Source organism: Myotis myotis, unplaced genomic scaffold (assembly GCF_014108235.1).
Source record: "Myotis myotis isolate mMyoMyo1 unplaced genomic scaffold, mMyoMyo1.p scaffold_m19_p_16, whole genome shotgun sequence".
Taxonomy (NCBI): Eukaryota; Metazoa; Chordata; class Mammalia; order Chiroptera; family Vespertilionidae; genus Myotis; species Myotis myotis.
In genome coordinates this window covers 8,073,732-8,086,806 of record NW_023416320.1, presented here as the reverse complement: position 1 = coordinate 8,086,806, position 13,075 = coordinate 8,073,732, and the positions used below count along the sequence as shown (strand labels likewise).

The 13,075-nt window shown below is 41.3% G+C and overlaps 1 long non-coding RNA gene across 2 annotated transcripts; it reads left to right on the top strand.

Moving 5' to 3' along the window:
• The first annotated feature begins 2,361 nt into the window (after nt 1-2,361).
• On the top strand, nt 2,362-5,914 carry LOC118670625. Of its 2 annotated transcripts, XR_004972412.1 has the most exons (5): nt 2,362-2,454; nt 3,357-3,455; nt 3,661-3,775; nt 4,397-4,519; nt 4,666-5,914. It is a non-coding gene; the product is annotated as an uncharacterized LOC118670625 (long non-coding RNA). The 2 variants fall into 2 exon arrangements; XR_004972411.1 differs by having other exon boundaries at nt 2,377-3,455.
• The last annotated feature ends 7,161 nt before the right edge of the window (nt 5,915-13,075 follow it).

The following is a 13,075-nucleotide window of genomic DNA, read 5'->3' as shown; positions in this document are numbered from 1 at the left end:
TAAAGGAATTTATTAAATATGGATCCTGGACCAGAAATCCTTTTTTTTTTCTTTTAATCTTTTCTTGCTTTAAAGAACATTATTGGGACAAAAGAAAACTATTTTAGTAAGGCCTGTATATCAAATAACAATATTGTATCTGTTAATTGGGCCAATAGAAAAAATTTGAATAAGGTCTGTAGATTAAATAACAGTATTATATCAGTGTTAATTTCCTGATTTTGTAATATTGTGGTTTGTCTGGAGACTGTCCTTTGTTTTAGGAAGTACCCAGCATTTAAGAATAAGGGAGAATCATGTCTGTAACACCTTTGAATGATTCTGATAAAGTTGACAGGAATAAGGGAGAATCATGTCTATGACACTTCCGAATGATTCTGATAGAGTATACAAATATATGTGCATTTATGTGTCCTGACCAGGAATCCAACCTGCAACCTTGGCATATTGGGATGACACTCTAATCAACCTAGCACTCCGGCCATGGCCGTATATGTCATATTCATACTACTTGCAATGCAGTTTCCTTTTGATGACTACAGTAGCAGCACTACACTTGCTGGCTCCAGTTGTGTTTGGGATCTCGATCTTTCTTGGAGTTTTCTTGTACCTGTAAGAAAAGAGGCTTCAGAAGTGAATAAAAATGTTCTCTAATTAGATAGTGGTATTGGTTTTTACAAATGTAAAATACTAAAAACCACTGAATTGTATTCTTTAAAAGGGTGGACAATTCTGGTATGTAGGTTATATTTGTTTTTTAAAATACAATTTTAAAAATAAAATTGTGAGGCTGCCACAAGCCATTGATATTTCTTAGTTATTTGTATTAGATGTAGTTGTAAGAGAGATCACATGTTATAGTCTCTGGACAAGTCCATCTTCTTTGAAGTGAGGTAGTAGGGAGAGGTGATGGTCAAGATAACTAAATACAATATAGTTTTCTATTAATTACTCTGTGCATTACATATTTAAACAGATTACCGGTCTGAACTTTTATTATAGCAATTATTATAGACAGTCTGTGTGGACAAAGTATGGGTTTATTAATCAGCCCTGCCATTTACTACCTCGCAGCCTTGGGTATGTGCTTTAACCTCACAAGGCCTCAGTTTCTCACCTGTAAAAGTGTGCATGATGATAATGTGCACTTTAAGGGCAGAGGATATGTATAAAGAAACGTTTTCCTTGAAGAAAACAAACCTGAAAACCAGGAAAGTTACTACTCAAGAGCAGCGATTTTAATCAGTGTGCCACAAGAATTTTTAAAACATGCCATACCTGATTATTTAGTCTGGGAGCCTGGCCTCTTTTCCCATAGACTGTCAAATAAAAAGACAACCAGCCAACACTACGATAGTCATAGGTGCGAAGGAATCAAAATTATACCTACTTTTTGGTCAGATTAGAAAGAAATATATGTAAGTTTTGGCGTGCTACAGAATTTTAGTAGTTAGTTGATATGTGCCAGGAAATGAAAAAGGTCGAAAATTGCAGCTCAAGGGGAATCTCCATGTGGTATGGGGTCTCTCCAGACAACAACCACAAAAGCCATTAGCCCTCTGACCTGAGCTTAGACGAAAGACCCCGTCAAGGCAGATGGACACCTTTAAACAAGCCTTTACTGACCATTGTCACAGGGAAATCCACCATGAATCTGGACAAGATAAGCCTTCTCCTTGGGGACCACAGGACCTATCTATTTAAGTGGGCATCCAGGGAAATGAGCCCACCCAGGGGAATTGGCCCTCCTTACTTCTGGCCTCATGCCTTTTGCTGAGGAATAGTTACCTGCCTCTCCCAAAATCCAGTCAGAGAGGGAAGCACAATAGCAAACCTTATCTATTCTTATTGATTTTTTTTTTAGGTTAATAGCTCATGAGGAACTTTATTTTTCTTTTATTATTTAAAGTATTATGGATAGTGGTACATATGTCGCCTTTTTCCTCCATTGACCTCCTGCCAGCCTCCCCCAACCCTTGGCACATGCCCTCACCTCCCTAGTGTCTGTGTCCATTGCTTATGCTTATATGCGTGCATACAAGTCCTTTGGTTGATCACTTACCCCCACCCCCCAACCCTCCGCTATCTTCCAGCTAAAGTTTGACAGTCTGTTTGATGCTTCTTTGTATCTATTTTTGTTCATCAGTTTGATGTTCATTATATTCCACAAATGAGTGAGATTATGTGATATCTTTCTCCGACTGGCTTATTTCACTTAGCATAATGCTCTCCAGTTCTATCCATGCTGTTGCAAATGGTAAGGATTCCTTTTTTACAGCAGCGTAGTATTCCATTGTGTAGTTGTACCACCATTTTCTAATCCACTCTGATTTTTTTTTTTTTTTTTTTTTTTAGAGTGAGGGAAAAAGAGGGGGGGAGAGAGAGAGGAACATCTATGTGAGAGTGAACCACTGATCAGCACGTGCCCGACTGGGGATTGAACCCACAACCTGGGTATGTGCCCTGACCAGGACTCGAACCAGAGACCTCTCAGTGTGTGGGCTGATGCTCTAACCAACTGAGCCACACTGGCCAGGGTGCACACATTTTCTTTTAAGTCAAGGTGGATTGACAGGAGTGGGTATTTAAAGAACGGTTTAAGAAGCTTTGTTTTATTCTCACTTTCCTCTGCTTACCTGTCGTATACCTCCTCGTCCATCCATTTGACTGGTAAAGGGACAGTTTTGTTATTCTGGCAAAATGCAACCACAAGATCAGGAACTCATTGTCACCCTGCTTTGTGTGTGAAGTATTTTAAAGTGTTGTTAAGTTGAGATAATATACTTGGCAGATACAGCCATTTGGAGTTAGTGAAGATAAGTTTTATGATGGCCCTATATCTCAGTCAAAGGAAAAAAATAAGTCTTTCAAGTGTTGTAAATAGAAAAGGTTATAACAAAATAGAAAAGGATGATGTTATTTATTGCCAACAGGTCAGTCCGAGGCTTAACCCTATATCGGTTCCCCACAAATAGTCTTTTCAAAAGTGGTGCTGGGACAATGGATAGTTATGTGGAAAATAATTAAGTGGGACCACTTCCATTTATTGTACAGAAAATAACTTAAAAAGGCTCATGAATCTAAGTGCAGAAATGTGTTATAGTCATACAACATAATATTCAGCTATATAAAGGAATGAAGTACTGACAGAAACTACAACCTGGATGAAACTTGAAAACATTATGTGAAATGAAGGAAGCCCGTCACAAAAGGCCACATATTGTATGATTGTATTTACATGAATTGTCCAGAATAGGCAAATCCGTAGCGACAGAAAGTGGATTCGCGGTTGTTAGGACCCGGGAGGGCGTGGGGAATGGGGAATTTCTGCTAATGAACATAAACGTTTCTTTCAGGAGTCAATGAAATGTTCTAAATTTAGATAGTGATGTTGGTTTTACAAGTCTGATATACAAAAAACCACTGAACTGGACACTGAAGAGATGAATTTTATGGTATGTGAATTAAATGTCAATAAAACTGCTGTATAACAAAAGAACCTATCTTGCAGCATTACAGTTATGCCTTTATATATATTTCTCCTTCTACCAAAATTAGCCTGTTTGCTCCCTCCGTCCTTACACATTGTCGATGCTAAATGAACACAATAAATACTTGCTGAGCCAGTGATTAACTCATTGGCATTTTTGACTTTGGCAGTTGGCAGGAAAGATTATTGGTGGCTGAGCCAGAGGCCTGGAGAAGAAAAAGCGCCCGGTTTGAGCAACCAGTAGTTCCTGTCTGGCTACAGACACAAGAAAAGAAGCAGCCAAATGTGAGTAGTAAAGTCGGTACTAACTATTCTTTGTTCCATTAAAAAAAATTTTTTTTAATATATATATTTTATTGATTTTTTTACAGAGAGGAAGGGAGAGGGATAGAGAGAAACATCGATGAGAGAGAAACATCCATCAGCTGCCTCCTGCACGCCCCCCACTGGGGATGTGCCCGCAACCAAGGTACATGCCCTTGACGGGAATCGAACCTGGGACCCTTCAGTCCACAGGCCAACGCTCTATCCACTGAGCCAAACCGGTTAGGGCCATTAAAATTTTTTTTAAATTGATTTTACAGAGAGGAGAGAGGGAGAGGGAGAGGGAGAGGGAGAGAGAGAGAGAGAGAGAGAGAGAGAGAGAGAGAGAGAGAGAGAGATCCATTTGTTGTTCTACTTATTTATGCATTCATTGCTTGCTTCTTTTATGTGCCCAGATCTGGGATAAAACCTTGACTTATTGGTACGATGCTCTAACCAATTGAACTACCCAGCCAGGGCTGTTCCGTTTTTTATTGTTCTTAAATATTGTTGTGAATTGATGGTGTTTTGCTAACTAAAAATATTTTCAGACAAAAATGCTGATTCAACCATTCTCCCCTATGCCTTTTCCTATCTCCTTAGTTTAGTTAAGAAACTGCAAGGGAGGTTGCTCCATTTGGAACAAAACAGGAAGAAAACAGTTTCATCTTTGGCTGCCACAACCCGGCTCTGTCCACTCTGGAAATACTACTGTAAAAGCCTAAGGTGATCCTCATGCTTCACTCACACAATTACTCTGCCCTACTTTCACACAGTCCTAACGCCACAAACCTGCTCACACCTACTTGCCCAGCTTCACTTCTTCTTTCCTTCATTCAACCAATATTTACCAAGCACTTACTTTTTGCCAGGTATAGCACCAGCACTGGACATGGCAGCGAATAAGTAAACTATGCTTCTCAGTGTATGTCGTAGTATCCAATGTTGAATTGAAGGATTTCTATTGGACTGTTTGTAGCGTGGACCCTAAGAAAGAACATACCTACAAAAAAAAGGCTCCCAGTGGCTACCTGGGCTCAAATTAAAAACAAACAAAAGAACACCAGAACCTAGGAGCCATTCCTACGCAGGGGCCTCCCTTACAAACTGCACTTCAGGGAGAAGTCTGCACTGAACTGCCTGCCTGCGCTGTATTTCCGCCAGCTGAGCCAATCCTCACAAAGGAGTTCCTGGAATCCTATTTCCACCAGTAGGACTGAGGCTTTCCCCATTTAATCAGAGCTACACACCTGTATCCCAATCAGCTTCTTCACTGACCAAAGTGACTCCACTCTGAGCTATCTGGACAGTGCCTTTGGGACCAATCAAATTGTGTGGATTTGGAGTCTTCATTTGCATGAGGACAGACCAATCAGGGAACAGGGCGGGGACCTCTGTCTATATAAGTCAGCTCTCCTCTCTGAGGGTGCACTTTCCCTTTTCACTAAAGAGTGTTTCCCTGCTGTTGTGTTGTTTTTGTTTTGTTTTTCTGGAGCAGACCAGCATGGAACAGAGCTGTCTGGCTGGAGAGGAGCCTGGCCTCAGAGCTGTCTCACAGTTCTGCTGTAGTTGTATTACAACTGAGCTATATTACAACTGAGCTGTTTTGCACTGAATAGAGTTTCCGTCTTCACCATGTCACAATGTGGGGGTTCCTGTTGGCCTTGAATTGGCACCAAAGACCCATCAGTTGACTATTTTTAGAAAAAGCTTAAAAACCAGGCCCTAGTAAATGTGTGAGAATACTGTCTGGCATTGCAATATAATAGAACTATGCGGTATTCACGGATTTCATGTGCACTGTTCCACTTGATACTCAAATCTGTTAAAAAGAAGAAGGGTAGGGCAAGTATTATCTTCATTTTGCCGATGAGACTAGTGAGATTTGGGTAGGTTAAATGATTCCTTCAAGTTCACATTGCTAGTAAGCTGAAAAGTCAGCTTGGGAGCCTCGCTGTTACTTCTGATTGGATGTTTTTTCCTAATAGCCCTACTGAAACAGGAAGGTCTGACTTTGTAGGGGCAGCTGCCTCTGTCTGTGCATAAACAATAAGGCAGCCAAGAACTGTTAGGTTTTCTCTTTTTAAAATTTTAATAAACCATCACTGTGCTTATTATCAATTTTATTAACTGGCTGTCATCACGAAGCAAATCCAGATCACGGTATCATCAGCTTTCTAAACAACAAAAACATAAGACATTTCCGATGTTGTTAAGTCAACAGTTAGAGGAAATTAAGGTTGGGAAAGAATGGAACAGTCATAGAGCCTTAGATCTGGGGGTGAGGCACTTTAAAGACGTTAATATTGAGGTCTAAGGTTTTGTATCTTGCCCATAGGCACAGACTTAGCAGAGGCAGATTCAAATTCAGGATTTTCTGACTCAAAATCAAGACCAAGCTTCCTGCCCACTGCCAGATACTAGAGCATTCTTAGAGCTGTCATTAGTGTATGGTCAGTGGCAAGGCGAGGCGAGAGATTTCAGAACAAGTGGTGGCTCAGAAGCTGCTAAAAAGAACTCAGACGAGCCCAGCTTTAATGCTGGTTCCGCCCAACATGCTACTTTGTGATTTAACCTCCCCGAGCCTCAGTTTCCTCAGGTATAAAATGGGGGTAGTAATATTTTGTAGATTATTTCATCTGCTGTGAAGATTACATGAGAGAACACCCTTGAAAGTGCTGGCCCAAGTACTAAGCACCATAAACGTGTGTATATTCCTCCCCAAAGGTAAACTCCTCCTCTACTTTGAACCCAACCTGTTAGGACCTAGAATTAGGGTATTATTATTGCCATGGGAATCAGTCTTGGGAAGAGCAATTTCTCTTTCTTCAGTGTTTTCCACTCTATTTACATTTTCTGCTCTTCACTGAGTCCCTCACAAGAGCCTTCTCCCTGCCATTAAGCCACCCGTGCAAACCTTTTCCTGGATACATGAAAGGAATCATCTCCCTTCCTAGTTTGACAGTCATTCAGCACTGGTCAGATCCCTCCTCCTCTCCTGATGAACTGCCCCTCCTCTGTGGTCCAGCACCTACAGTTCCTGCTTGCTATTAAGGGGGAAGGATAATTACAGCGTCGGCCTGCAGAGCAGCCTTGGCTTGATGACACATGGTTTGATGATAACTTCCTGGCCCATAAGAATACTGAGCCTCCAGGAAAGATGCCAAGTGAAGTGACCTAACTTCTCATTCTCCATCAAGATTGGCCCGTCTTTTTCCAGCATTCCACCACCCCTGGCCTGAAAGACTTGTTTCTCTAGACTCAGGCAAAACTGAAAGTGACTTTCGACAGGGAAATCTGAGTCCTTTCCTTTTCTTTCCTAGGTGAGGAAACAAGCTGCTTCAGGTCAAGTGGCAAGTTAGTGGGGGAGCTCAGACTGTAACTCAGGTTTTCTTACCCCCAGCAACGCACTCCTGCAGCAAGAAGCGGTTTCATGGCGGAGACAGCTCTGGACTAGAGTTGCAGTTCTGTGACCTTACAGCAACAACCACACTAGGCTTTAGTGACTGTCTTGTTGTTTTTTTTAATTTTTTTAAATTTTTATTTATTTCAGAGAGGAAGAGAGAGGGAGAGAGAGAAACATCAATGATGAGAGAGAATCATTGGTCAGCTGTCTCCTGCACACCCCACACTGGGGATCAAACCTGCAGCCCAGGCATGTGCCCTGACTGGGAATCGAACGGTGACCTTCCAGTTCATAGGTCAATGCTCAACCACTGAGCCACGCCGGCTGGGCTATTTTTTTGTTAATACTTTAAAATTGCGTATTAATTATAATGTGGCCATAGTAGAACAATGTAGCAAAAAGAAGAAAAATAAAAATCAAGAGGAAGAGACTGAAAAGAAGATGGGGTGGGGAGAGTGGGGAGAGAGGTGGGTAAAGCTAAGTGGCAGGAGGAGAACAGAAGAAGGAAAAGGGCGAGTCGAGACTGAGGTACTGAATGGGCGAGCATCCTGCACCAGCTTTGTTGGTCAGAAGCCGACCCTCAGTTTCTGGTTCTGTCACACAAACAATTCCTTAGAGAACTCTGCCACTCCCACAAGCAAGCAACTCTAATTGCCCTCCCCCCAGACCTAAGGCTCTGTTACTGTTCCCTTCTTTCCCACCCTTAAACACTGTCCCCATCAAAAGCTGAGCCCAGAAAGTCAGGGAAAACTCAGGGTATGTGTTGGAATTGCTGGCTCAGGAAAATAAAAATGTTGGAATGCCCCATATAAAATGTAAGGTGTCCTGGCTCTCCATGTATGAAACACGGGGAGTTTCGTTATTCTGGAGAACCTATTTTTTTAGCCTGATGTAATAATACCTTCCAGAGTCAAATTTGGATACACCCCCATCTCTAACTTAAAGGGGCATTGAGCCAAACTGGCAATTCCAAGAACAAGACCACATCTCTTTCCATCACACGCTGGGGAGGTAAATAATCACAGGCAAGAACCAGGAGCCAGAGATACACTCTGACTCATTCATTGTTTTTCAAATTGAAAATTTTATTGAGATAATTACAGGTTCATGTGCAGTTGTAAGAAATTAAACAGAGAAAAATCTACCCTTTACCCAGTTCCTTCCTATGGTATTATTGTGCAAAACTATAGTACCATATCACAACCAGGATGTTGACAGTGATTTGTCCATTATTCAGATTTCTTCAGTTCTGCTTGTACTCATTTGTGTGTGTGTGTGTGTGTGTATTTACACTTCTATTGCTCCTTAAGGATGTATCCACCATCAAAGTGTAGATATTGAATAGTTCCATTACCATAAACATCCTCTGTGTTGCTTTATTATAACCACACCCACTTCCCTCCTGTCCCCCCTCCTTCCACCATACTTAACCTGTAACAATCACTATTGTGTTTCTAAAATTTCATCATTTCACAAATTTTATATAAATGGAAATCACAGAGTATTTAACCTCTTGGGGTTGGCTCTTTTTTCCCCCCACTCAGCATAATTCCCCAGAGGGTCATCCAAATTGTTGCATATATCAATAGTTTGTTCCTTTATATTGCTGAGTTTATTCTTTTTTTACTCTGTAATTGTGAACAAGTCTCTTAGTTTTTATTTTTTCTACTTGAAGGATCCTGGGAATTATCTTAACCCTTCCAAGACTTCATTTATTCATCTGAGTGTTTTTGTTTTGTTTTTAGAAAGTTCATCTCCTAGGGTGTTTTTTTAAAATATTTTATTGATTTTTCACAGAGAGGAAGGGAGAGGGATAGAGAGTTAGAAACATCGATGAGAGAGAAACATCGATCAGCTGCCTCCTGCACACTCTGCACTGGGGATGTGCCCGCAACCCAGGTACATGCCCTTGACCGGAATCGAACCTGGGACCCTTCAGTCTGCAGGCTGACGCTCTATCTGCTGAGCCACACCGGCCAGGGTGGGTGTTTTTTTTTTAAATTATTATTATTATTTGTTTGTTTAATGGTTGGAAATTGATAAGAGCATAGTTTCTCCCAGAATGGATATAAAGATCAAATAAAGTCATGATGCACTGTGAACTGTAAAGGATTATAAGGCCTCTTGGAGGGAAGATCCCATTTTAAATATTATTTTTCCTACTTTTTTGAGACATCAAATTACTCCTATTTGGGGAATTTTCTCCTATCTAGTTGAACTCAAGGGGTGCAGAGAGTTAGCTTTTAGGTCTACCTCGAGGATGTTACTTATCTGAGCAGGGATAGAGAGAGTTGGTGGGGGTGGAGGGAAAAGGGAGGAGGGAGTTGGAGAGAGAGATTAACAGGAGAGAGGGAGGAAGAGATGGGAGAGAGAGCAGGGAGAGGGCGAGCGTGAAGGTTTCAGAGCTCATTTCAAGCATTCTCAAACCTGTTCTGAAGGCAGAATACCTAAAAATTACATGCAATTTGCCGTAACACAGTCGAAATCACTAAAAAAAAAAATTAAAAAAAATTAGTGGCAAAAACAACCCCTTTAATTCTGCGTTTCCAGTATCATAACTCAACCATGAGCACACATCCCCTTTAAAAAAGAGCAGGATGGCCCTAGCAGGTCGACCTGCAGACTGAAGGGTCCCAGGTTCGATTCCAGTTAAGGGCATGTACCTTGGTTGCAGGCACATCCCCAGTGGGGGGTGTGCAGGAGGCAGCTGATCGATGTTTCTCTCTCATCGATGTTTCTAACTCTCTATCCCTCTCCTTTCCTCTCTGTAAAAAAAAAAAAAAAAAAAAGAGCAAGTGTGGTTACCTGTTTCTGCGTTTTTCAGGACATATTCACTCTGTGTTCCACTGAAGTTCGTCAGAAGATAAGTGGTAGCATGCTCTAATTTTTCGTATAAAGAAAAAAATTTATGGAAGAGATCTTAAAATTTGAATGTTCTACCTATTAACCTTTTTATCTTTCTTTTTTTTTTCTTTAACCAGGAGAAAGGTATTGATTCTGTTTGGGTGGGAATGTTCCTATCCAGCTCACCTTCTACTCTGTTCAGTTAAGTCAGAATTATTTGAGGAGTTTTTTGGGTTTTTTAAAAAACATTTTTATTGATTTCAGAGAGGAAGGGAGAGGAAGAGAGAGATAGAAACATCAATGATGAGAAAGAATCATTGATTGACTGCCTCCTGCATGCCCCCTACTGGGGATTGAGCCTGCAATCCAGGCATGTGCCCTTGACTGGAATCGAACCTAGGACCCTTCAGTCCGCAGGCATATGCTCTATCCACTGAGCCAAACTAGGTAGGGCTTATTTGAGGAGTTTTTAAAAAATAGATTCATTAGTAAAAATTAAATTCAAAACTAATGACAATAAAAATAATAATTTACACATATAGAGTAGTCCCCTTTATCCACAGTTTCACTTTCTGTGGTTTCAGTCACCTGTGTTCAACCGTGGTATGAAAATATTAAATGGAAAATTCCAGAAATAAACACTTCATAAGTTTTAAATTGTGTGCAGTTCTGAGTAGCATGATGAAATCTCATGCCCTCCCACTCCATCCCACTTGGGAGGTGAATCATTCCTTTGTCCAGGGTATCCCCGCCTCTGAGTCACTTCGCAGCCCTCTGGGTTATCAGATCGACTGTCTCGGTGTTCAAGTAACCCTTATTTTACAAAAATTATGGAATATTTTCTAGATGTCATGCAGCATTGAAGTCACCCAGGTGATTACCAAAGGATTACAACCTCTGCCGCAACACCTTGATGATTTAAAAAGAAACAACTTTTGATTACAGTGTTCTTCCAAAAGCCTTTTTGGGGGTAAAAAGAAAAATACCTAAAAAACCTTCAACTATTGAGGATCGCCAACTATCAACGTCATCTGATCCTGACAGCCAATCAACATGTCATGGCTCGAAGATCCAGGATCCCCCAAAGCAGATGATCCCCCTTCTGATATATTGTCAGAAGGTCAAAAGTAGCTTAATGCTATGTCACAAAACCTATGTTATTCACCTCTCGTTATCTCATCATGTTGGCAGTGTATCAACTCACCTCTTCATAAGAAGGGTAAGTACAGTGCAATAAGGTATTTTGAGGGAGACTCACATAACTTTGATTACAGTGTAGTTGTCATTGTTCTATTTTTCTAATTATTGTTAAACTCTTACCATGCCTAATTTATAAATTAAACTTTATCATAGGTACTTATGTATAGAAAAAAACCCCGTAGTATATATATAGGGGTCGGTACTATCTGTGGTTTCAGACATCCACTGGGGGCTTGGAAGGTATTCCCCTTGAATAAGGAAGGACGATTGTATATATATATTCCGATTCTCATTTCTACTAATTCACTAGATCTAGAAAGGGAATGGGAAACTTTTTTTGTTTTTTTTTGTTTTGTTTTGGTGTTTAAGTTCCTCAGTGATTCTGACATTCTAGCCAAGTTGGGAATCCCTTTTATTTGGGATCTGTTTTTAGTGTCCTGGATGGACTTTTTCTGACGTATCTGTGTGTGCCTCTCTTCTGGATAATCTGTTTTCACAAAAGGTTTCCTTACCATCAAAACCAGGTTCCCAGTGGGTTTTCAACTTCCCCAGTCCGTGGAACCACCCTTGCTAAGGCCATCATCACTTCTCTTTCTCATCTTGCTCAACGGTCAGCAGCATCGGACACATGGCACACCCTCTTCCGTTGAGGTACATTCAAGCCTTTATTTCCACAACGTTGGGCTGTCCTACCTCTCAGACTTGTACTTTTCAGCTCCTTTGTTGGCTCCACTCCCCTGCCTCACTCCTCAAGTTCTCAGACCTGGAACTTTGGCTGGACTCTTTTCTGCCAGGTCCGCACTTTGTCCCTGTGTGATCCCACTTAGGCAGCTGGCTTTATTATTATTATTATTATTATTATCATCATCATCATCATTATTAACTTTAAAATATATTTTTATTGATTTCAGAGAGGAAGGGAAAAGGAGAGATAGAAATATCAATGATGAGGGAGTATCATTGATCAGCCGCCTCCTGCACGCCCCCTACTGGGGATCAAGCCTGCAACCCAGGCATGTGCCCCTGATGGGAATCGAACCTGGGACCTTTCAGTCCGCAGGCTGACACTCTAAGCCCTGAGCCAAATGGGCTAGGACTTTATTATTATTTTTAATTAATATGTTTTTATTGATTTTAGAGGGATAGAGAGAGATGGAAACATCAATTGGCTGCCTCCGGCATGCCCCCTACTGGGGATCGAGCCCCAAACATGGGGAATGGATCCAGTTATCTCTTGGTTCATGGGTCGGTGCTCAACCACAGAGCCACACTGGGTGGACTAGGCAGCTGGCTTTAAATACTCTACTATCCTTATGCTAATGGTATTTATAGTCCCACCCCTGACCTTCTTCCAGAGGTGCCTACTTGACATCTCCATTGGATATCTCTTAGACGCCTCAAATTTACCAAGTATAAAATAGAACTCTTGATTTACACCCCCCCCCCTTTCCACCCCAAATAACCAGATGGGTCTGTAGGCTTCCTCATTTCATTTAACAGCCCCTTCATCTACACAGTTGTTCAAGCTAAACACCTAGCAGTCACCTATGCTTCCCCTTTCCTCCCTCACCCACCTATAAAACGAAGTCAAAATCTCTTTACTTCTCAGCATCCCTCAGCGACTTCTCTAGTCCATCCACCATTGTCTCTCATGGAAACCATTGCAATTGCTCCCTAATTGCAACCTTTGTTTCCATTCTTGCCTCCTTTGAGTTGATGCTTCACTAAGCATCATTAAAAATATACATGGCCCAGCCAGCATGGCTTAGTGGTTGAGTGTCGACCTATGAACCAAGAGGTCATAGTTTGATTCCTGGTCAGGGCACATGCCT